The sequence below is a fragment of the Notamacropus eugenii genome, chromosome 3 (genome assembly GCF_028372415.1).
Source record: "Notamacropus eugenii isolate mMacEug1 chromosome 3, mMacEug1.pri_v2, whole genome shotgun sequence".
NCBI lineage: Eukaryota > Metazoa > Chordata > Mammalia > Diprotodontia > Macropodidae > Notamacropus > Notamacropus eugenii.
Genome location: NC_092874.1, coordinates 419,307,068 through 419,329,793, shown reverse-complemented (window position 1 = coordinate 419,329,793; position 22,726 = coordinate 419,307,068). Strand labels below are relative to the sequence as shown.

Below are 22,726 nucleotides of genomic sequence, written 5' to 3'. Positions count from 1 at the left end.
TCAAACTCGAGGGGAAGACCCTCAGGGTTCCTGGGTAAAAGATAAACAATTACTATTTAGTATTGACATCCTTTCTGTGCTAGATGGGTGGGGACTTATTGTCCAGTCTATGAGCTCCAGAGTGAATTGGGTTTGAGGCTTGATCTTTGAGGAGGAAATATGAAATGTACAACAGAAATGATATTGTCACAGACCATAATAATATCATACAGACTTGTAATCAGTATAAATTAATCAATAAAGGAAGAAAATGAAAAGAGGACAGAAGTACCTTAGAAAATTTATTTACTTGCCAAATGAAGATGTTACTAAATGCAACAGTAGATTAGAATGTAAACTTGTTTACAAAATATTAGAAAGAAAAATGATTAAAAATTCATCTAGCGTCTTCTCAGGGAGACCACAGTAGAGAAAAAATACCAGTTAAAAGAAAGCTTGGCAAAATATCAAACTAAGTAGAGTCATACTGAGGGAATTCAGGGTAAAAATGGTACAGAAAAAAGTAGAAAACTTTTTGAAAAAAAATTTTTTTAACACGTTATTCCCTTCATCAAGAGCAGTACAGCCACCATACTTGGACATTAACAACACAGTCCTGAATGTGTTTATAATGGAAATATAAATGGTTCCAAGGAGAGCCCATATGGGAAAAACATAGCTGGATTTGTTGGACTAAGAGGGAGGACCAAATACAAGGTATCTGAAAGAGGTAAAGAGACCAGATGTTAAAAAAATGACAGTATCATTAACTTCCTCTCTATGTAACTCTTCTTCCAGCTTCACAAAACATTTATTAGAGTTGCCTTTGTCTGAACTGAGAATAGGAATGAAATTTGTCAACAGGAAATTGTATGATCTGAAGAGAAAATGGATTAGTCCTGGCCAAGAACATGGATTGCAGTGTTCCTTAAGTACCATCATGATAACAGAAGACTTGGGGAAGTCTTCTTCATATGCATTAAATGCTAATAGTTAACTTTTAGGATTACATGTTAAAAATCCTACAATCTGCATCTTTTGAACTCTGAAACTGATAGGGTTACTGATCCTTTTGAATATAACTCAGTTCAATTCCACAAACATTCACTAAGTGCCTTCTATTAACAAGAAACTATGCTAAGCCCTGAGAAAGTCTAACTAAATAGACAAACTAACAGCCCCTGAACTCAGGAAGTTAATAACCAGATGGGTGCATGGTAGCTACAAGAGGACAGAAGTAGAGGTGAGATAAGATGATATAATAAATATGATTGGGAGGGATTATTTTAACATGGTGAAGTCATCCACAATAGAGGTGGTGTGACCTGAATGAACCTTGAAGGAAGAAGATTCCTTCTCTGCAAAAATTGGGGCACTCCCTTTTGCTGAATGAAGTCTTAGATTTAAACTTGGTTCAATTTCACCTCTGGTACCAAGTTGCTTAAATACTCTCAGCTTGTTCCTCATCAGCAAAATTAGAATTATATGAGGTAGTACCTGCTTCAAAGCACTGTGTAAGGATCCATAATGTACATGAGCTGTATGTAAAATACCACAGTTGACTAAAACATTGAAATGTAATTGGGAAAAGTTTAAAAAGTCAATAAAAATATAATGAAACATAGATAAAATTAATTTTTTTAAGTCAATACTTTGCCTACAGAAATCCATTTCTGTCTGAGTTTGACAGAGCTTGAAGCCTCATATACATATAATTTATTATGAGTCTTTACCACCTCATCATATTGTCCTGCTCTATTTCATCTCTCTCTGTCTCTCTGTCTCTCTGTGTCTCTCTCTGCTTCTCTCTCTCTCTCTCTCTGTTTCTCTCTCTCTGTCTCTCTCTCTGTCTCTCTCTGCCCCTCTCTGCCCCTCCTTTCTTCCTTCCCTCCCTCCAAACAGAACAATGGTTTACATTTTATTTTATGTTTTGCGAGTGCAGTTTTTGTCCATGGCCATCGAACAAATGGAGTCTTCTTGATTTTCTAATTGGTTTCCTCCTTTTGGTGTATTTACAGAATCTCTAATTACTTATTTGTACTTCAACAGCAATTCAGCATACACTTATTGAGCATCTGTACATTCATATTCCATGTTCTAGATACTTTTATGATGCCAGATGAACAAGACTTAATTGCTGTCTTCAATGAACTTTTAATTTAGCATTTGGCATGACATGTCCTCATGTATCTATAATATGAAAGAGAATGTGATCAGTATCATTAGTTGTACCAATAAAATACTACGGGACCTAGGGAAATGCACAGATCATACCTAGTTTCAGTGATCAAAGAAGATTTTAAAGTTTGGGCATGATTAACCAGTACTCCTACCTAAAATCTGTTAGGTGAAAGCTTTATCAGTCAATGATTTAGTGTACTACAAATTCATATTTATAATCCCAACTGGATGTGATTAGTCCAGGATAATCTTCTGATTCCTCCCTAACTCATTCTATAAAGCACTGTTCATAGCAGTTGTTCCAAATTTTCTCTTCTCTCTTCAAATCTATTAGACAACTACTTTTATCTTTCTTACAGCTAAAGGTTTCAATTCATATTTCTCTGAGGAAATAGAAACTGTGAGCTGTCTGCTGTTTTATGTAGGAACCTCAACATCAAATCCACCCCCCAAATTTCCCTTCTTTACTCCAGTCCCTAAAGCTGATTCACCCCTCTCAGTAGTGCAATCTTTCTACTTATATTCTTAATCCTATTTCCTTGTTTTTCCAGCAGAGTATCCCCACAATCATCCCAGCTGCAACTCTGATCTTTAATTTCTTGGTAACTACTGGATTATTTCCTTCTATCATCATATCTAAGTTCCCATAGTTAAAAGAAAACTAAACTTCTTGGTCCTTCCATCGACTTAAGATACAATCTCATTATCTTTCTCATTTTTATAACTAATCCCCTAGAAAATATGTTCTAGTCATTATTTCCTTTTCCTTTCTCCTTTTCAAACCCTTTCCATGTGATGTTCATTCTCAACACTGAAAGGAAACTACAAAGTTACCAAGGATTTCCTAATTGCTAATTCTAATGGCCTTACTTCTGTGTTTCATCCTTCTTGATATCTCTGTAGCATTTAGCATGGTTGACCATCCTTTCTTCCTAACTACGTTTTCTTCTCTCAGTTTTTGTGACATATTTCGCTCTAATCTTTCAACTGGTGACCTCATCGGCCCCCATGGGTTCATTTGTCATCTCCACGCTGATGATTAGCAAATTTACCTATCTAACCATAGTCTCTTCTGAACTTCAATGTCCCATCATACCCTACCCATTGAGCATTTAAAGCTAGATGGGTTGGTTTCAAAGAAGCCAGTTATGAAACAGAATGTTTTCCTCCCCAAAAAATCCCCAAATCCATCCTTCTTCTGAACTTTCCTGTTACTGCCTAGGGCTTTACTGTATGACCAGTCATTCAGTTATGGAATTTCAGGGTCATCCTCATTTCCTCTCACTTGTTTCATATATCTGGTCAGTTGTTAGTTCTCTTTCTACCCTGTGATGAAAAGCAAAGTAGGATCTTTTGCTGTTTTTGTTTTAGTATAATCAAAAGCCTCTGATTCAATCTAGCCTGTATGAGCCAAGAGTCTTTACTAGGAGTAAAGTAGAGAATCAAGTTTCTTTAATTAGAAACAGTATATGTATTTGTACTGTTAATTATTTTAATGTGATTAAAGATCTTTTCCACCCATTAATGGGCCTGGGAAGATTTGTAGGAAGGTGCCCACCTTTTGTTAATGAGGCACTGGTTCTCAAGGGTTGTGATGCCTTCTGGCTCTAACACATGTTTAAGTACTCTAAGGTGAGGTTTTACTTTGGCACTTAGTTTTTGGAAAAAGCTTTTGTGTGCCAGAGGAGACTCTGGAAAGCTGCTAAGCAACCCCTTGGCTTTGAAAACCCAGATGTTGCTTCCCTCTCTGGTAACTATATACATATGTAATGCTCAGACAGTTGGATGTTTCTGTTGATCTATGATGTATGTATTGTTATACAGTTGGAAGCATATCTGTTGATTGTAATTTCTCTATATTTTTTCTGAAGTTCAGGCTGCTAACTTTTTCCCCTGAGCTAAGTGAATGATACATGTGCTTGATTAAAGTGATTGTTGACCCCTCAAAAGTTGCCTTTCCTTTCAGAAATGCAGATCTAAGAACCTGTGATATCAGACCCCCCTGAGTATGTTGAGGTCGTACTTTAACATACATCTTCTCTCAGGCATTCTCTCCTCTTTACTTATATAGCCGTGAATATAGTTCAAACTTTCACAAACTCTCACCTAGAGGCAGAGCCAAGATGGCAGAGCAAAGATAGGGACTCACCTGAGCTCTCCCCCAAATCCTTCCTTTAAATAATGAATCTAAAAAGTTCTAGAGTGACAGAACCCAGAAAATGATGGAGTAAATTTTTTTCCAAACCAAGACAACTTAGAAGGTTTGCAGGAAAGGTATATTGCATCAGGTTAAGAGAGCAGTACAGTACAATGCAAGCCATACCAGCACAGATGGAGCCCCAGCAAACCAGGAGGAGGCCTTGGAGTGACTGAGTCAGTGGCAGCAGTGGCATTTTACAGACCTCTCAGCCCACAGAAAGTAAAGAGATCAGACAGTGGGTCAGAAGGAGATTGACAGGTGTCCCTTTGCTGGCATCAGGGGCAGAACTCTGTTGAATTATCTATACTTGGGTCTGAGTTGTAGTCCTAGGTCTTTATCCCAGTGCAAGGAGGAGCACTAGCACAGCAGAGATTGTGGCTGCAAGGGAGCAGGGATGCTGGCCATACTCCCAGAATTGAAAAGAGTACTTATGGTCATTCACAAACCAGTGCACAATACAGGAAAGTGGTAAGCATACCTCTCCCCAGATCACACTACCTAGGAAGAATTAAACAGGTCCCCAGAATTACCTTTGGAAAATAGCTGTACAAAAACTCTGAAGCTTGGGATAGTGACCCCTCCACTTGGAAGCACAGTCTCACTTTAGTGTAGAGTTAAAAGTCAAGAAATAGGCTAGAAAATAAGGAAACAACAACAACAAAGTTATTCTAACCATCGAATGTTACTATGGTGATAAGGAAGATCTAAACACATACTCAGGAGACAAGAAAGTCAACATTTCTGCATCTAAAGTCTCAAAGAAAAATGTTAATTGGTCTCAGGTCATGGAAGAGCTCAAAAAGTATTTTTAAAATCATGGAGGAGAGATAGAGGAAAAATTGGAAAGAGAAATGAGAGTGTTGCAAGAAAATTATGAAAAAAGAGTGAGCAACTTGGTAAAAGAGGCCTAAAAGTACTGAAGAAAAAATATGACCTTAAAAACAGATTAGACCAAATGATAAAAGACTTACAAAAATCCATTGAAGAGAAGAACATCTTAAAAAGTGGAATTGACTAAATGAAAAAGGAGGGACAAAAGCTTACTGAAGAAAAAAATGCCTTAAAATTTAGATTTGGGCAAGTGGAAGCTAATGATTTTGTGAAACATCAAGAAACAATCAAATGAAATCAAAAGAATGAAAAAAAGAGAAGAAAATGTGAAATATCTTATTGGAAAAACAACAGATCTGGAAATAGATGCAGGAGAGATAATTTAAGAATTATTGAACTACCTGAAAATCATGATTTAAAAAAAAAAAGAACTTAGATATGATCTTTCAAGAAATTATCAACCAAAATTGGTCTGATATCCTAGGACCAGAGGGTAAAATAGAAATTAAAAGAATCCATCAATCACCTCCTAGAAAGAAATGCCCAAATGAAACTCTAAAATTTCAGACTTCCCAAATCAAGGAGAAGATACTACAAGCAGCCAAAAAGAATTCATTCAAATACTATAGAGTCACAGTCAGTGCAACAGAAGATTTAGCAGTTTCTACATTAAAGGAATGGAGGGGTTGGAATATGATATTCTGGAGGACAAAGGAACTAGAGTTACAACCAAGAGTCACCTATCCAGCAAACCTACTATAGTACTTCAGGGGAAAAAGTGGATATTCAATGAAACAGAGGACTTTTAAGTGTTCGTAAGAAAAAGACCAGAACTGAACAGAAAATTTGACTTTCAAAAACAAGATGCAAAAGAAGCATTAAAAGGTAAACAGGAAAGGAAAATCATAAGGAATTTGATAAGGTTTAACTTTTATATTCCTACATGGGAAAATGATATTTATAACTCCTAAAAACTTTCTCATTATTAGAATAGTTAGAAGGAGTACATATAGAAAGAAAGCAGAGGTATGAGTTGAATGTGGTAGTATGATTATCCTAAAATAATAAATTAAGGGATGAGAAAGAAGGTACTGGGAGGAGAGGAAGGAAAGAGGTAAAGTGGGATAAATTATCAGACATAAAAGAAGCCTGAAAGAGACTTTATAATGGAGGAAGTTAAAGGGGAGAGTGGGGACGGGAGAACATGAGCTTACTCCCATCAGAATTGGCTCACAGAGGAAATAATATGCCCACTTAGTTGGGTACAGGAGTCTATCTTACCATACGGGAAAGTAGGAAGGAAAGGGAATGGGAGCAGGGAGCTGATAGAATGGAGGGGAGTAGTTTGGAGGAGGTAAAAAGCAGAAGCAAAATATATTTGACAATGGGCAGGGTAAAAGGAGAGAGACAGACAAAGACAAAGACAGACACAGAGAGTCAGAAAGAAACAAAGAGGCAGAGACAGAGAAAGACAGAGACAGAAAATAGGATAAACAGGGAAAATAAGATGGAAGAAAATGTATGTTGATAATCATTACTGTGCAAAAAATGTTTCTACAATAAAGCATTTAATTTCTCAAACATATAAAGACAAGTCAAATTTACAGAAATAAGGGCCATTCTTCATTTGATAAATGGTCAAAGGATATGAGAAGGCTGTTTTCAGACAGAGTAATCAAAGCTATCTATAGTCTTATGAAAAAAATGCTCTACATTACTATTGATGAGAAATATAAATAAAAAAAGCTCTGAAATGAAAAATCTTGGAAGGGATGTGGGAAAATCAAAACAGTAATGTACTATTGGTGAAGTTATATATTGATTTAACCATTCTGGTTAGTAATTTGGAACTATGTCCAAAGGGCTAGAAAATCATGTACAAATAAACAATATCATTATTAGGTCTTTATCACAAGAGACTGAAAAAAATGGAAAGGACCTATGTCTGCAAAATATTTATAGTAGTTTTTTAGTGGTGGCAAAAATTGGAAATTGAAGGGATGTCCTTCAGTTGGGGAGTGGCTGAAGTTGTATATGATTGTGAGGACACCTTATTGTGCTTTAAGAAATAGTGAGGAAGATACTCTCAGAAAGAAAAAAAAAAAGCCTTATATGAACTGATGCAAAGTGAAATGAGCAGAACCAGGAAAACATTGTACAAGCTAACAGCAATATTATGTGATGATCTACTTTGAAAACTTGGCAATTTTCATCAGTACAATCATACAAGACATTTCTGTAGGCCTTATGATGAAAGGTGCTATCCATCTTCAAAGCAACAAGTTTTTATGCATGTGTGTATTCTTTCACAGAATGACCTACATGGAGATGTGGATTGCATGACTACATATGTATAACCTATGTCAAATTGCTTGCCTTCTCAGTGGGGGAAGGGAAGGAAGAGAGGGAGAGATTTCAGAACTCAACATTTAAAAAAAAGAATATTGAAATTGTTTATACATGCAATTGGGAAAAAATAAAATGCTAAATAAGACATAAATTCTCACCTAGACTATTTTAACATCCTTCTAATTGACTTCCTTTCCTCAAATTTCTCCTGATTCCAAACCATTCTCCACAATGAGGCCAAAATAATTTTGCAAAATAATGTTGACTATGTGATTACTCTGCTCTATAATACCCAATGGCTCCCCATTATCTTAAGACCCTCTTTTTGGTATTTGAATTCCTTGACAACCTGATTACAAATTACCTTTCCAGTCTTAGGATATATTCTTCCCCTTCCCAACTAAAATTTGAAGCAAACCAACAAAGAAAAACAAGTTAGTCCATGGGGATTTTTGTTGGAGCCACTTAAGGGTGCCAAGATCAGAGAACTGAATCAGAGAAACTAGGATTACATGACCTCTATGGAAGACCGGGCCCAATTTCTAGCGTAAGGTGTCAGATCAAAGTAGTCAGCATCACCACAAAGAGTAGAAAATGACATGATAGAAAATTTATTTTGGGCAAAATCATCTAGGAGTGAAAGTATGGATCAAAAAGTAGGAGTCCCTCAGAGGCTGGGGATAATTTGTATCTTTGGGGAGTTGACAGAGGGGACCACCAAGATGGAGGCAGGGTGGATTCTTCAGGGAGCTACAGAAAACAGATTAACACTTCAACTGGCTCAAAACAGAGGTGGGTGCAAATTCTTTGTACCCACATGTTGTGGGGAGAGGGAAAGAAAGGGATGGAGAATGGTACAGAGGAAGGAGCACTAATTCTGGAGTTAGTGGGTTCAAATCTTGTCTGTGGCACTTACAAATCTATGATACCTTGGGAAAATTACTTGATCTCTCTGGGATTATGCTTCTTTCGATATTAAATGAGTGCTGTTCATTGGTTTCTGAGGCCCTTTCCTGATCTGGATCTATGATAGAATGATTATTACACCCAGAAATAGATTGGGAAAACAGATTATAGAATAGCTGAGATAACACCATTTCCTTGCCAGACTATATCTACTATAGCTTGAAAGATGAAAACTCCAGAGAACATTGAGTTGAGGGTCTGACAGAAGGAGCCCCCCAGGCAAAGGAGAGGAAAGGAAGGCAGATAAGATTATGTTTTACTAGACATTCACATATCAGACTTGATTTTCATAGTCTTGCCTCTTCTTCCCTTTTTGGTTAACTATGTGTATTTCCTTGATGTTCTTAGTAGTAAAACTTTTAAAAACTCTAAGACAATGTTGTGTGCCATTTTCAGGAAGCAAGACAGGACAGAACAAAAATGTTTGCCTGATTTTTCCTTTTCTTTTCTTTTCTTTTCTTTTTTTTTTTTTTAAGTGTAATTGTAATGGTAATTTAAATGGAAAGATCTTTCCCATTCATTAATAAGCCCGTGTGACCTGCCTGGATCACATGGAAGTCTCAGTCATATGGAGCCTGTGGTGGGAGGAACTCACTGAATGGGTGGACCAGGAAGAGGTGGAGCTAGAGCAGAATTGAGAGGAAGTTAGTCTTGAAAATGGTCAGATTTAGGAAGGATGCAGGCTCCTGGGTAACACGAGTGATTTCTGATTGTTTGTGATTTGTTTAATGGAGCTAGTTTGTGGGAAGCCTAGCAGGGGAAAGGCCTGGGGTTGGTGTTGTCCTCTGCATTGTTACTCTGTATAGATTTATTTGTTACTAAGGCAGATTTGGCTTTCTGGTGTCTGAATAAATATTGTGGCTCTGTCTTTCATGTAGAGAGTCTGCTGTATTTCACGATTCAGAACAGCGCCTGGATATTCATGACAACTGTAGGTGCTGTGAATATTGCCTTGATGCTGTAATAATTAATACTTTAATAGTTTACTTCATTATCAGTTTACAATAATTTGCCTATTCATCCTCAATAGCACCCTCCTTTGTGACTGAGAAATACAGTTAAACAAAGAAATGTGTATCTTGGCCTTGTCTCAAAACCTGTGCCTCTGCAGCTATAGTCCACCACCTCTCTGAGAAGTTGGAGGCATACTTCACTTTAAGTGTTTTAAAGTCATAATGTCATCACAGACATAGAACCAGATGGGAATCCAGAGACTATCTTGTCTAACTGTCTAATTTTACAGTAGAAGAAACTGGTGCTAAGGGAAGTTATATGACTTAATCAAGGTCATTCAGGTAGTAGCTTACCACAAGCCTAGAGGTAAGGTGGTGACACTAAGAGATCAAAAGGAGACATTGTTAAGTCAAGCCTTGAAGCTTTCTGGAAAAGAAAATAATGGAGGTGGGAATTAGGGGAAGATCAGGCTTGTGCTTTCAAGTGAAGATGTGTTCTAGTCTACCAAAGCCTATCAAACATATCATTACCATATGTTTCTGTTCAGGGGGCTCAAGTTACTAGGAATGTTTTATTCCTGAATTGTAAACTAGACACTTTGCCACTGCCCTTTGGTCAAAGGATTTGATCATTTTACTCTGTCCACTAGTCTAAGAAAAATAATGCTGTGGTTAAGTACAGAGCAAGGGGGTTTATATGTGACTACCACATTTGTAATTGGCCTCAATTTCTAGTAATGAATGTTTTTGAAGTATTGTCAAGGCTGAAGTGAGATACTCCTGATGCCTGTGTCTGGACCCTGAGGATTTATGTAGCAGGCACTTATAATGCTGTATGTCATCCTTTGATGGATGGCCTTGCTCTTTGTGTCATAAAATGCCTGGATTATGCTATGTACAGAAATCCTCATGGATCCTCAAGTTTTACTCTGTTGGCGGTTATTCTCACATGTGCCTTATCTCAAGAAACCAATCATTTTTATAGCAGCTCAGTCATGTCCCCAGCAAATGGTAAAAAATAATCTCTAAAATGAAAACATTTTGCAGGAGGAAAGGTGAAAAAAAGACTAAAACCATGGAAAAGCAGTTTAGAAGTTGTAACAAGGCATCCATTCAAAGGCCCAAAGTGGGGTTGCTGACTGCTGAGAATTTATTAAGAGCAATGAGGATAATTAAGGGAGACAAGGACAAATTAAGTAAAGAGTTGACAACTTCACACTTTGTGTGACTTGCAGTTTTGAGACAGCTTGACAACTCTTGAGTGACTAATAGATTTGGCATAAGATATCAATAAAGCACTGTTTTACAGAGTAAAAAATATTGCACCCTCATAACAGGAAGAGATGACTGATAATCGAAGTTTCTCCTTTTGACGTTCATACCAGAATGGTGCCCATTCCTATCCTCTGGCTTCCCTGAACTCCCCAGATGAAAGCCATCTCTCCCTCCTTGGAACTCCCATGGCAGTATTCCCAAGTGGCAGCATCTGTCAACTTGTCTTTTTGATCCTCCTGTGGGTCCTTGATGTTGATCAATACACTACCTGCACTAAGTGGTTGAAACCCTTCCAAGTCTTCTTTTCCCACAACATTCCTCTTCAACTCCTCTCAAATGTATTCCATGGAGGATGTTGTCAAATGTGTTGGAGGTCTGTTAAATTTTTGGATGCCAATGATTGTACTTAAAAGGTAGATTGTTCATGTAACAAGTGCAAGGAAAAAGAGACATGTTATGTACTCCATTATTGTAAATGTATCGATAAATATTTAATAAATTGTTACACGCACATACATATGAATATTATTATATATGCTATGTATATGTAATATACATAGTACATATGTGTATATATACATTATATACATACACACATATATAATTCATATTATATATCCATATGTATGTGTGTATATGTGTGTATTTGCTATTTCCAAGAACATGCACTCAGAAGGAGCTAATAATCTATAACATTTACATGGTCTGAAACTGATAGATTTGCTCATACATAGCTTTAGCCCATCCTCTGTTTATGATGTTAAATAAAATGTATATACACTGAAATTAAACATTTTAGGTCTGGGTAGGCAAAAGCAAAACACAATTATCATTGAACAGACTTTAATAGAATCCAGCTGTGACAGAAAATTATTTACAACCCATATACTGCACTTCAGTGGACCACAAAGTTATTTTTCTTTTAAAGTAAGTTTGGTCATATGGTTGTTATTTTTAAATGTCAAGGAAATGGAACTAATATGATTGCCCCAATCTGAGGCAGCTGATTTGTGGGGGTGGTAAGGCAACAACTCTGAGGCTGCCTGTAGACGGTCAGTAAAAAGACAAGGAGCCTCAGTTTCTGGTTTAATGTTTTTAAATTTGTCCTTTTTCAATGGCTGATTGTTTTAATAGCATTGAAAGTTAGAGACCCAAGTGAGATCATTTTTAGCATTAGCATGTTCTAGTGGTTGGCATGCTCCAACTGGAGTTAGGAAGGCATGGGTGTGAGTCTCACTTTAAAATATTTACTAGCTGTTTTAGCCTGCACAGGTCACTTAAAGTTCTCTGAGTCTCAGATTCTTTATCTCTAAGGTGAAGATAATAAAACACCTACCTTAAAGGTTCTTGTGAAGAACAATTCATATAATGTACGTAAAGAGCTTGACAATTCCTTCAGTGCCATACAAAAGCAAGGGATTATTATTTTTATTTTATAACATGCTATTGTTACCATGTTTATTGGCATTATTATTACCATGCTTAGTGGCAGAGGGGTGACTCTGGGGAGCCTGATTATTTGGATGGTTTTCTATGTGTCTGTGTGTTTCTCTGGGTAGCTTGTGTCCTAAAAGAAGTCTTGTTAGTCAGGCCATGCTTCATGCTAACTGAAGTCATAGAGACAGAAGACACTGAAGGATCCGGCTGATGAAAAGTCTTGTCATTACAGGCTGGCTTCTTACCCTGTAAGGACATCTGAGTCCTACCCTATTCTTTTGGGATGCCTATAACAATATTTCAAAGACTCTAAAACATGCAAGATACATCCTATGGAGCACATGAAGAAGACTGATTTGGGAATCCTGCTGAGAATCCTTGTTTTTCTGTAGCTACCTGCGAATGTGAACAAGTAAGTCACTTAACCTTTTTGACATGTTTCTTTATCTCAAAAAGGAACTAGAGGTATCTCTGAGGTCCTTTATAGTTGTATAATGTTTTGTTATCCTATATTATGTAGCAGCATAAATGATAGTTTAGGCAATGTGTTTAAAGTACTTGCAGCAGCTATTTACTCTATTTGAAACTTTATGCAGAAAATCAAAAAGTATAGTCCTTAAGACATTAGTTGTGACCTAGGAGATTTGATAGTTTAAAATGTCTATTTAGGGCAATGCCACATTAACATGGAAAAACAAATTTTGCTCTTTAGACTTGTCACCGTTTTGTTGCCATCCCCACAGATTCTTGAATAGTTTGTTTGTGTTTGGAAACTCCAAGATAATGGCGGTGTTTTCTAAGTTGAGAAAGGTCAGTTCTTTTCTCTCTGAATCACTTACATAACTATGGAGACTTTGCAGGGATGGTGCTATTCTGAAGTCAACTAAGTCAGAAGACAATTCCTGCTTTAAAAAAGATTAGTCATTCTCTCATTACAGAAGTTATTTATTTTCATGAATTGTTCCCCAATGTGACAATTTCTTTGATGGACTTTCTGGTACAGCTCATCTCAAGTGGATTCCATGTCATTCTTGAATATTATGAGTAGAATTCTAGAGTAGACTATGGCATGATTTTAAAGGACACTAGATGGCAGTATGGGATCATAATGTATTCTATGTTTCATGTTGCTCCCATTGACATCTGTGCATTTGGTAATGATGAAATCACCTAATTCTTTCTTCATATGTGGAATTAGTACTGGCTTTACTGTTCCTTTTACAGGATTTGACTTACAGAACCAACAGATTGGAAAATGTGACTTTGCTTGCTTGGTTCAATAGTAATTTTGCAAATTGAGGAAGAAAGGGCAACTGAACGAATGTAACCAGTCACATCTGTAAGGAAAACCTATTCATCCATTTTTCAGAATAAATTAGCTGTTTTGTTTATCATAGAATGTCAATCCATCCATCACAAAGCAGTTGCTCTGACCTAGTTCTATAAGCCCACTGACTGTTAAGAAAACTCAAGCATATTCTCTTGGTATTAATAGATCAATTCTTTGGTAATTAAGCTACTGATAGTCAAATATTCAATTTGGCCCAGGACATAGGCCTGATTTCTGTGTAAAACTAAAAAAAAAATGAAGAAAGGAGAGAGCTGGATGAGTAGGAATAGGAGAATGAATGGAATTCTGAGTTTTCCTCTTTTCTTCCCCCCCACCCAATTATTCAGCAGCCAGCTGAAACTTACAACTTCTTTTACATAACTTTGTCTAGTCTAGCACTACAGGCAGAAATTGCATATTATTCTCTGTGTAAAGTGTTTGTCAGTTATCTTATGAGCTTAGGAAGACATCGTCAGGAAATGTTTTCAAGGAAGAGTTGATATAGATAGACCTGGGAGGATCAGTGCAATCAAATGCTTTCTCTGTTCCATATGCATGATGAAAACAATCCAGTTAGATCTTGATTATTTGCTTGTGAGAGGAAATGTTTGCTACTATATAGAGAAGTCACAGAAGAAATTTTCCCACATTCTGCTGAAACCTCCATCTTCTATGAATGATGGGATAACTGCATTGCAGGGAACCTCTTGATTGGTAATGGATCATTTCCAGAAGCCTTTTCTTTTCTGGATCACTGAATGTCTGTTCCCCATGGGAAAGTATGAAAAGTAGAATAGGAAAGTCTTTCTTTAATGTACATGAGTTGACCTTGGGTCCTTGAAGGCCACATTAGTGAAATATACTGTAGGATATCCTTTAGTACTTCAGTGCTACTCTATGAGATTTGTGATTTCATCAATGTAGACATTCCCTCTAGGGACAGAGATGACAACTCAGCCCTACCTTCCAATCCTATGTAATTTTTGCCTATATCCTGCCATATACTATAGGGGATCCACCCAGCATTCTGAACTTTTTCATTTATTCTCTTGGCATCATGTCAATAGTAATGTAGCAAATCCTATACAATTTTCATTTAGGCTAACTAATCCTCACTTTTGATATACAATTAGAGGATCTTTACTCCTCCACCATTTGCCTTCCCCCACTTTTCCCTCCTTCCCTCTGCCAAGCAGGTGTTACTGTACCGGAAAGACCTCAACTTTGGAACTAGTAATGGTTCACACTATTCTTGTATGTAAGCCATTCTAACTAAGTTCATGGTAGCTCATCACCATGTTTGACATAGAATAAAGCATTTTTCAGTCACAGCAAACAAAAGTGATTTTTTACTAATTGACATCTTTGATAGTGAATGAACCTAAGAAATCTTTAACTGTAGTATAATGGAGAATAGAAACGTGGCCTCAACCCAAATGGATGGATTAACTCCTTTTTTTGCCTTTTTTTGTACCAATTCTATCTTAGTAATTTGGAAATTTAAAAAAAATGACCAGTGTGAAGAGGATCTCTAAAATACTGTTTTCCATCTATGTCTCTGTCTACACATACATACATATATGCAAACACATATGTTCATGAATATATAGATAATGATTAACATTATCACAATATACTATATACCAAAGAGTTCATACTTCTGTCCAGCAAAATTCTTGAACTTACTATTAACAGAATACTGATATTATGCTATCAGTAAAAGTAGCAATTTCCCCTAGGGAAATGGGAATGTGAAAAAAGTCACAGGCAATAAATACACCACCGGGTAATTGTTCCATTGTTATATTCTTGGATATGCCTCTGTGTATGATTATATCTTGTAATTCAGACTCCAAAGGTCTCAAGGACAAGGAATTTGGCAGCATGTACATTCTATACAATGTCCAACACTATGAACTCAACAAGTACATTTCTTTGTCAATAAAATACAATCCTAGTTTTTTTGCAGAATAATTAATTTGATGCGATTATTGCTACTTATACCAAGAGCAGTAGTTTAAGGGAAAACAGTCAGCATGGAAATCAGACCATTATTATTGTAACATCAGCAGAGCACAAGACATTGAACAGACTCATTGATTCATTGCATCCATGGGTATATTTCAAGTGGTATTTACTGCCAGGGATACTTTAACTATATAGAAAAGAGCCCAAGATTCTCTAAACCATAATGATAGAAGTGACTACTGTCACCTAAAATTTATCATGCTCCCTTCTCTTCTTCTTCCCCTGGATGGAGCATGTTCAGTCAGCATTCCATTCAAGTGCATGGAAATTTGGGGTGAGTCTGTTTCTATACAAGCGTTTTGGAGGATTCCTTTCCAATATCCTCCCACCAACCTCCTTTGCACATACTTTACAGCAGGCATTAATATATGCTGACTGTTTCTTGGCAGGAATGATGACTCAGGGGTTCATACTGAGGGGTGACAAAAATTTGGCAACTGTGCTAAAATTCCTTGGATATACTAAAAGGTGATTCTTGCTTCTCAGTTTCTTTTTCCCAACACCTTTCAGTCACCAAAGTGATTTTCTAAAGTGTGGGTCTGATCATGTCACCACCCCTGCCCCACCTCCACCCCATCCTCCAGCCCAACTCAACACACCCTAGTGGCTTCCTATTGCCTCCAGGAACAAGCACAAATTGCTCCATTTTGCATTCAAAGATCTTCATAACTAGCTCCCTCCTACCTTTTCAGCCTTCTTATGCCTAACTCTCCAAACATATTTTTTAATCCAGTGACACTGATCTCTTGGCTATTTCATAAGCAAGACACTCCATCTCTTGGCTCCAGACATTTTTTCTGACTATCCCCCATGCCTGGAACACTGATCCCCATTTACTTTGACTGCTGACCTCCTCTGTTTACTTTAAGTTTTAACTAAAATCCCATCTTCTATAGGAAACCTTCCTTAAACTCTTTTAATTCCAGTTCTTTCCTTCTTTTAAGTATATCTTATTTATCATATATCTTGTCTATCTTACTTTGCATATTTTTTGGTATATCTCTTTCATTATATTGTAAGCTTCTTGAGGGCAGGTACTGTATTTTTCCTATTATTATATTCCTACTGGGCAGCTAGATGGTGCAGTGGATAGAGCACCAGTGCAGGAGTCAGGAGGACCTGAGTTCAAATCTCACCTCAGACACTTGGCACTCACCAGCTGTTTGACCTTGGGCAAGTCACTTAACCCCAATAGCCTCATCCTGAGTCATCTCTAGTCATCCTGATGAATATCTGCTCACTGGATTCAGGTGGCTGTGGAGGAGAAGTGAGGCTGGTGACCTGCACAGCCCTCCCTCACTCAAAACAAAGTCAAAAGTCAAATGCAAGTAATGTCATTATTTCTCTGATGGTATGGTCTTCTTCAGCACCGAAGGACGAACACACACACACACACACACACACACACACACACACACATTCCCAGTATTCAATAGTGCCTGGCATATTGTGGGTACATAATAAATGTTTATTTAATTGAATACCTGATTCATTCTTGTACTCAGAGTTATCTTTTCAATTTCTTCCCTTTCTGAAAGAGTAAAAGATAGAATTCTTTGTTGGAGATCCAAGAATGGAAATATAAGTGAGAAATTGGAGAATCAGATTCTCCTGTTGAGAAGGTAGAAAAACCTAGAGTGGTGAACTCTGGGCAATTCTTGAAGGTAGGTAAAGAACAGGGAGTGGTAGAGTTCCTCAGCCCCTGTGGCCTCAACAGCAGAATGCCTGATTAGCCATTGTGCTCAGTTATTATTACCGGTCATTGCTGACTAACTTTAAAGAATGTTCATGTGTGCCTGGTGATGAACATTTGGGCTTCTTAGGTAGAAACTTTACCATTTGAAGACAGATATTTAGGTCTCTCACAGATGAATTATATCCCACAGAAGAACCAAAGAACCATCTGACTTCTGATTCTCAGTGCTCAGGATATATTCTTTGCTGTACATAGAGAGGAGCCTGGGTATATAGGAATCCCCTGGAGAAGCATCCCCATTGACCTTTCCCTTTTCAGGGGAGTGAGATTAGAACAGTCATATGACAAATGCCTGACTATTCGTCTAGGGACTCAACTGACTTTTTCTGGCTCTAGCCATTTTATTTTTAATAATTTTTCTCTCTTTTCATTCTGTAATTGTTTGTTTTGTCAGTCAACGATCATTTTTTAAGCAATTACTACATATGCCAGGCACTGTGCTAGGTACCCAGAATACAAAGAAAGGGTTAAAAAAGAAGTTTCCCTCTCAAGGATCTAACAGGGACAGAATGGATGCAAACGATTATATAACAAGCTGTATATAGGATAAATTGGAGCTCATCAACAGAAGGAAGGCATTAACATTAGGGAGACTAGGAAGAGCTTCTTGGAGAAGATGAACTTTTATTTGAGACCTGAAAGAAGATAGAGAAACCAAGAGATGGGGGAGAAAATGCCCAGTTTTGAAAGATGGAGCATCTTCTTTGAAGAACAGTAAAAAGTCCAGTACAAGACAGGGAAGGATGAGGTATAAAGAGACTAGAAAAGTGTGAGGGGACCAAATTATAAATGTTTTTGAATATCTAAGAGGGGATTTTATATTTGATTCTTAAGGTAAGGGGGAGCCACTAGAATTTATTGAATGGAGTAGAGTGGAGTGACATGGCCAGATTTGTTTTTTAGCAAGATCACTTTCACAGCTGAGTAGAGGATGGATTATAGTAGGGAGAGATTTGAGTCAGAAAGACCGACAAGAAGAATGCTTTGGTATTTCTGATTAAGCATTTTATACCTTATTGTTTTAGTACTTAATGCTAAACAAGCCAGTTGAGAAAATAGCAGGTTCAGTTCTCCAAGGTGCAAGTTCACTAGTGACTAGAGAACCCTCATGTTAAGAAGAATGGTCACTGGACATAAAGGTTTCATGGATTATTTAGAATAGTACTGTAAGTATCCAGTGGAGTGACTAATGAAAGTGCCTATCCTGAGATCAGATACACAGTGGGAAGGATGTGGAATGGGAAGGGCGTATGAATACCATTTATAGGTAAAGAGTCCAAGAGGAGTCATTAGGACAATTAACTTTGACTTGCACTAAATAGTTGGCACTAATTCCCGACCAAATGGGAACAGAATCTCCTAACTATTGTTGTCTTTCCAAGTCATCAAAGCAAAGTTCTCCAGATTAGGATGTTTCACAGTTTGTCCTTTCTGCTGTCAGATAATCAATAGTTGTTGTACTAGACACAATATTGTATTCCATGTGACACTTATATTTTAAGGCAATTATGGCAAACTCAAATAGAAATGGATTCCTTAGGCAGGACTTAGCAAACCACAAATTGACAATATCTATGTTGTATTTTTATTTCATTAAATATTTCCAAATTACATTTTAACCTGCTTCTGTGCATACTCTGGAATTTTGAGATTATAACCCATGAGCGTTAAGTTTTACATTTCTACTTACATCTTTCCATCACTGTTTCACTGAGACAATGGTGTTTTAATATAAAAGGCAGACTCTTTGAAGCTGGTAAGTGGTCACTCAGTGAAAGGACAAAATGGAAACTGGATGATACGGACTTTAGAGAGATAACTTTCCCATTAGATGCATACTTTTCATAGAAGAAACTGACAAGAGGAGGAAGGAAAGTGTGAGAACAAAAAAAAAAAAAAGAGTTGACTGAAGAACAGCCCATGACAATTAACCTGAGCTCTGTGCTTAGGCAAAGAGAGTGGTTCTAGAGGTTCATGTCCTTTAGAAAGAAGGGGCAGGAAAAGATTACCTCAGAGTGTTTACAGAATTTGAAAGGGAATTGTGCGAAGGGGTTATATATGAAATCCAGCCACAAAGGACTTGGCATCACTAAGGGATTGGTCTAAAAAGAAATGTTCTATTTGGTTTGGGAATGAAGTAGATGAGAAATGGAAAAGTCGGATGCAAGCTATCTCCAGTCTAGTTCTTTAGCTTATTTGCATAACTTTCCTTGATTATTCGCATTTTGTCCCTGAAATCTATTACTCTGCAGTGAAGTAGGTTTTATGTTCTAAGTGTATGATTAAATTATGATTCATATGATTTTTACTCATGGAAGAAGGGCATAGAAACAGGCATGTGGGTGTAGGCTGTCAGCACAAAGTTGGAGTTCTTTTAAAAGAGAATGCTGTTTAATTGCTTAGACCTTTTTTAGGGTACACTCAGCAGTTTTTTCCTATACCATAAGCATCTTCTAATCAGGTTGTTTTGTTTATGTTTGACCCAATCAAAGGTAATGTGACTGTCAAATTATTAGGTCTCCTTAGAAGTCTATTGAAACTATATTTGATTTTAAATCATCTCAAGTTGTTCTCCTAACTTAGTCAGGATCCATGTGGCCATTCAAAGATAAATGTGTCTATCTGCAAATAGGAAAGATTCTATATGTCTTTGTGAGAGATTAAAGATGGTAACTTTGGACAACTGAACAAATAAATGAATAAAGTGTTTATTAAGTACTTAGTATAGGCAGCTATGTGGTTCAGTGGATAGAGTGAGTACCCAGCCTGGAGTCAGGAAGACTTGAGTGCAAATCTGGCCTCAGACTCTTGTTTCAGAGTTCAAGTCTTTCCTCAGACATTTATTAGCTGTGTGACCCTGGGCAAATCACTTAACCTTGTTTGCCTCAGTTTTCTCCTTTGTAAAATGAACTGGAGAAGGAAATAATAAACCATGATAGTATCTTTTCCAAGAAAATCCAAAATGGGGTCATGGAGACCATGGAGACCATGACTGAAAATGACCAAACCAAAACCAAACAAACAAGTAAAAAGCACTATGTATTGTGCTAAGCAGTGATGATACAAATAGAAAAAAAAGTAAGATGATCCTTCTTCTAACATACTGGAAGACAAACACGGAAGTTTTCAGCTGTAGGTCAAATCCAAAGGTCCCCTGGTGCTTATGGTGCAGTGGCAAAGCAGATATTGGTGCTTCTTTTATGCTTTCTGCTGCTGCTGCTGCTGCTACTACTACTACTACTAGTACTACTACTGCTACTACTACTTCTACTGCTACTACTACTGCTATTACTCTTGCTACTCCTACTACTCCTCCTACTGCTATTACTACTACTGCTACTACTCCTACTCCTACTCCTACTACTGCTACTAATTCTGCTACTACTGCTACTACTACTACTACTACTATTGGTACTACTACTACTACTGCTGCTGCTCCTACTGCTGTTGCTACTATTGCTACTACTACCACTGCTACTACTAATACTACTATTACTGCTGCTGTTGCTGCTACTACTACTACTACTTCTACTACTGCTACTTCTCCTAGCACTACTACTACTACTCCTATAGCTAGCATTTATATAGCACTTTAAGGCTTACAAAGTGCTTGAAAAATATTTATTCATTTTATCTTTGTAACACTTTTGGGAGGTAGGTGCTTATTATCTCCATTTTGCAAATAAGGAAATTGAGACAGACAGAGGTTGCAACTTGTTCAGATTGAGCTAACATGTATCTGAGGTTAGGTTAAACTTGGTTCTTCCTGATTACAGGGTTTGGGTGAGGATTACATGAAGTAATGCATGCAAAGTCCTCTGCAAACATAAAACTAGAGAAATTATTACAGAAATTTTTTTCTCAAAGTTTTGACTTCTTCTCCAGACTCAGAATGAAAAAATGACCATCAGATGCAAAACTGTATAATAGAAGGGACACGATTCAGTAGTTTTGGGAATATAAAGGCCTTAATTTGCATCCTGGCTGGGTCCCTTCAGAAAATTTGTAGAACCTTTCGTTAATTTATCATCCCCAGAATGGGAGTAATAACACTTACTCTCATATATTTTTTGAGGAAGAAGCTTTTGTTAAAGAAGAATTACAAAGTACTTTACTGTGATTATTCTGTAAAAAACAAAATGAAGTATTTGTGCCATTAAAGAAAAGACAGTGTCCTGGGATGAAGGGAAAAGCTTTTATTTCCTTTCTTGCTGAGGGGAGATGTTGGTCAAAGTCATGGTGCTGGTGGTTTGACTTTCTGGCACATGCTGCCTCCTTCCTATGTCTCTTGTAGGGTGCCCTCCCTGCCTCATCTAGCCTGGCTTGTGTATCCTGGGTGTGGCAGTTGGTGAGGATGGCTGGCCCCTTCTCCCCAGGCCTTGCTTCCCCATATAATGGTTGTAAGGGCTGGCCTGGAAGCAGGACAGGTGGTCTGGGGGTTCTAAAAGAAAAACTTGATGAAAAAAAAAAAAAACTTCCTTCAGCACAGATAGTTCACACTTCATTAAGTAACTGGTAGAGCATAAATTGCTGTAGCCCTCAAGGAAGAGACTAGCTGCACAGTCATAAAACTAGGTTGTTTACAGGAGCTGCATTTTAAGGTTATTCATTAGGGGGTTGCTACTGAGCATACTTGGATTTTACCTCTTCATAGGGACAATATAGAGTTGTGAGCTTAGTTTTGTATTTTATAATGAGAATTACAAATGGGGAAGTTCCACTGCCCAAAGGATAGCTGTAATGGGAAGAAAAGAATAGGTAGATTCTGGAATCTATGGTTATATGCAGGGAAAGAAAGGACATTACAAAGTAAAGTAGACATTGAAAAGAACAGTTTATGGGCATAATATGAACTGTCCACATTACCTGTGTTCACATTTAAAATAATCGTCTGGTTCAGTTCAACAAATGACATATTAAGTGTTTATTAAGTGGTAGAGTGGATAGAGTACTGGGTAGATAAAGTCAGGAACATCTGAGTTCAAATTTGGTTTCAGATATTTAGAAGCTACGTGACCAGGAGGAGTAGAAAGACAGAATTGTAGCAGCTCCCCCACATAGCCCATAAAACACCCGTAAAAAAGACTAACCAAATTCTAGAGCAGCAGAAGCTACAAAATGACAGAGTGAAAGAGATGTCCAGCCCAAGACAGCCCGAAAGGATAACAGGAAAAATATTTCACACCAGGCGCTGAGAGCAGCCCAGTATGGGCCACACTGTGCAGCAGGGACAGGACCTGGAACAGGTTTCAGGGAGCCACCTGTAGCAGTAGTTCCCAGATTTCTCAACCCACAAATGCCACAGACAGCTTCAAAGGTCAATAAGAAAGGGAGATGTGGTCTGGACCGTTCCTTTCCTCCATATACTTGTGAATTGATCCCTTAACACCTTCATAATTTTGTCGTATTGAATATGTATCTCCTTTATGTACACATGGCAT

At 37.5% G+C, this 22,726-nt stretch overlaps 1 long non-coding RNA gene across 1 annotated transcript in view; it reads left to right on the top strand.

Annotated features, from left to right (window-relative positions):
* Positions 1 to 22,726, top strand: part of LOC140497339 (uncharacterized) — a 164,975-nt gene that overhangs the window by 5,721 nt on the left and 136,528 nt on the right. Inside the window, exon 2 of the long non-coding RNA XR_011964625.1 lies at positions 12,404 to 12,583. This is a non-coding gene — a long non-coding RNA (uncharacterized lncRNA). The remainder of the gene's footprint in view (positions 1 to 12,403; positions 12,584 to 22,726) is intronic.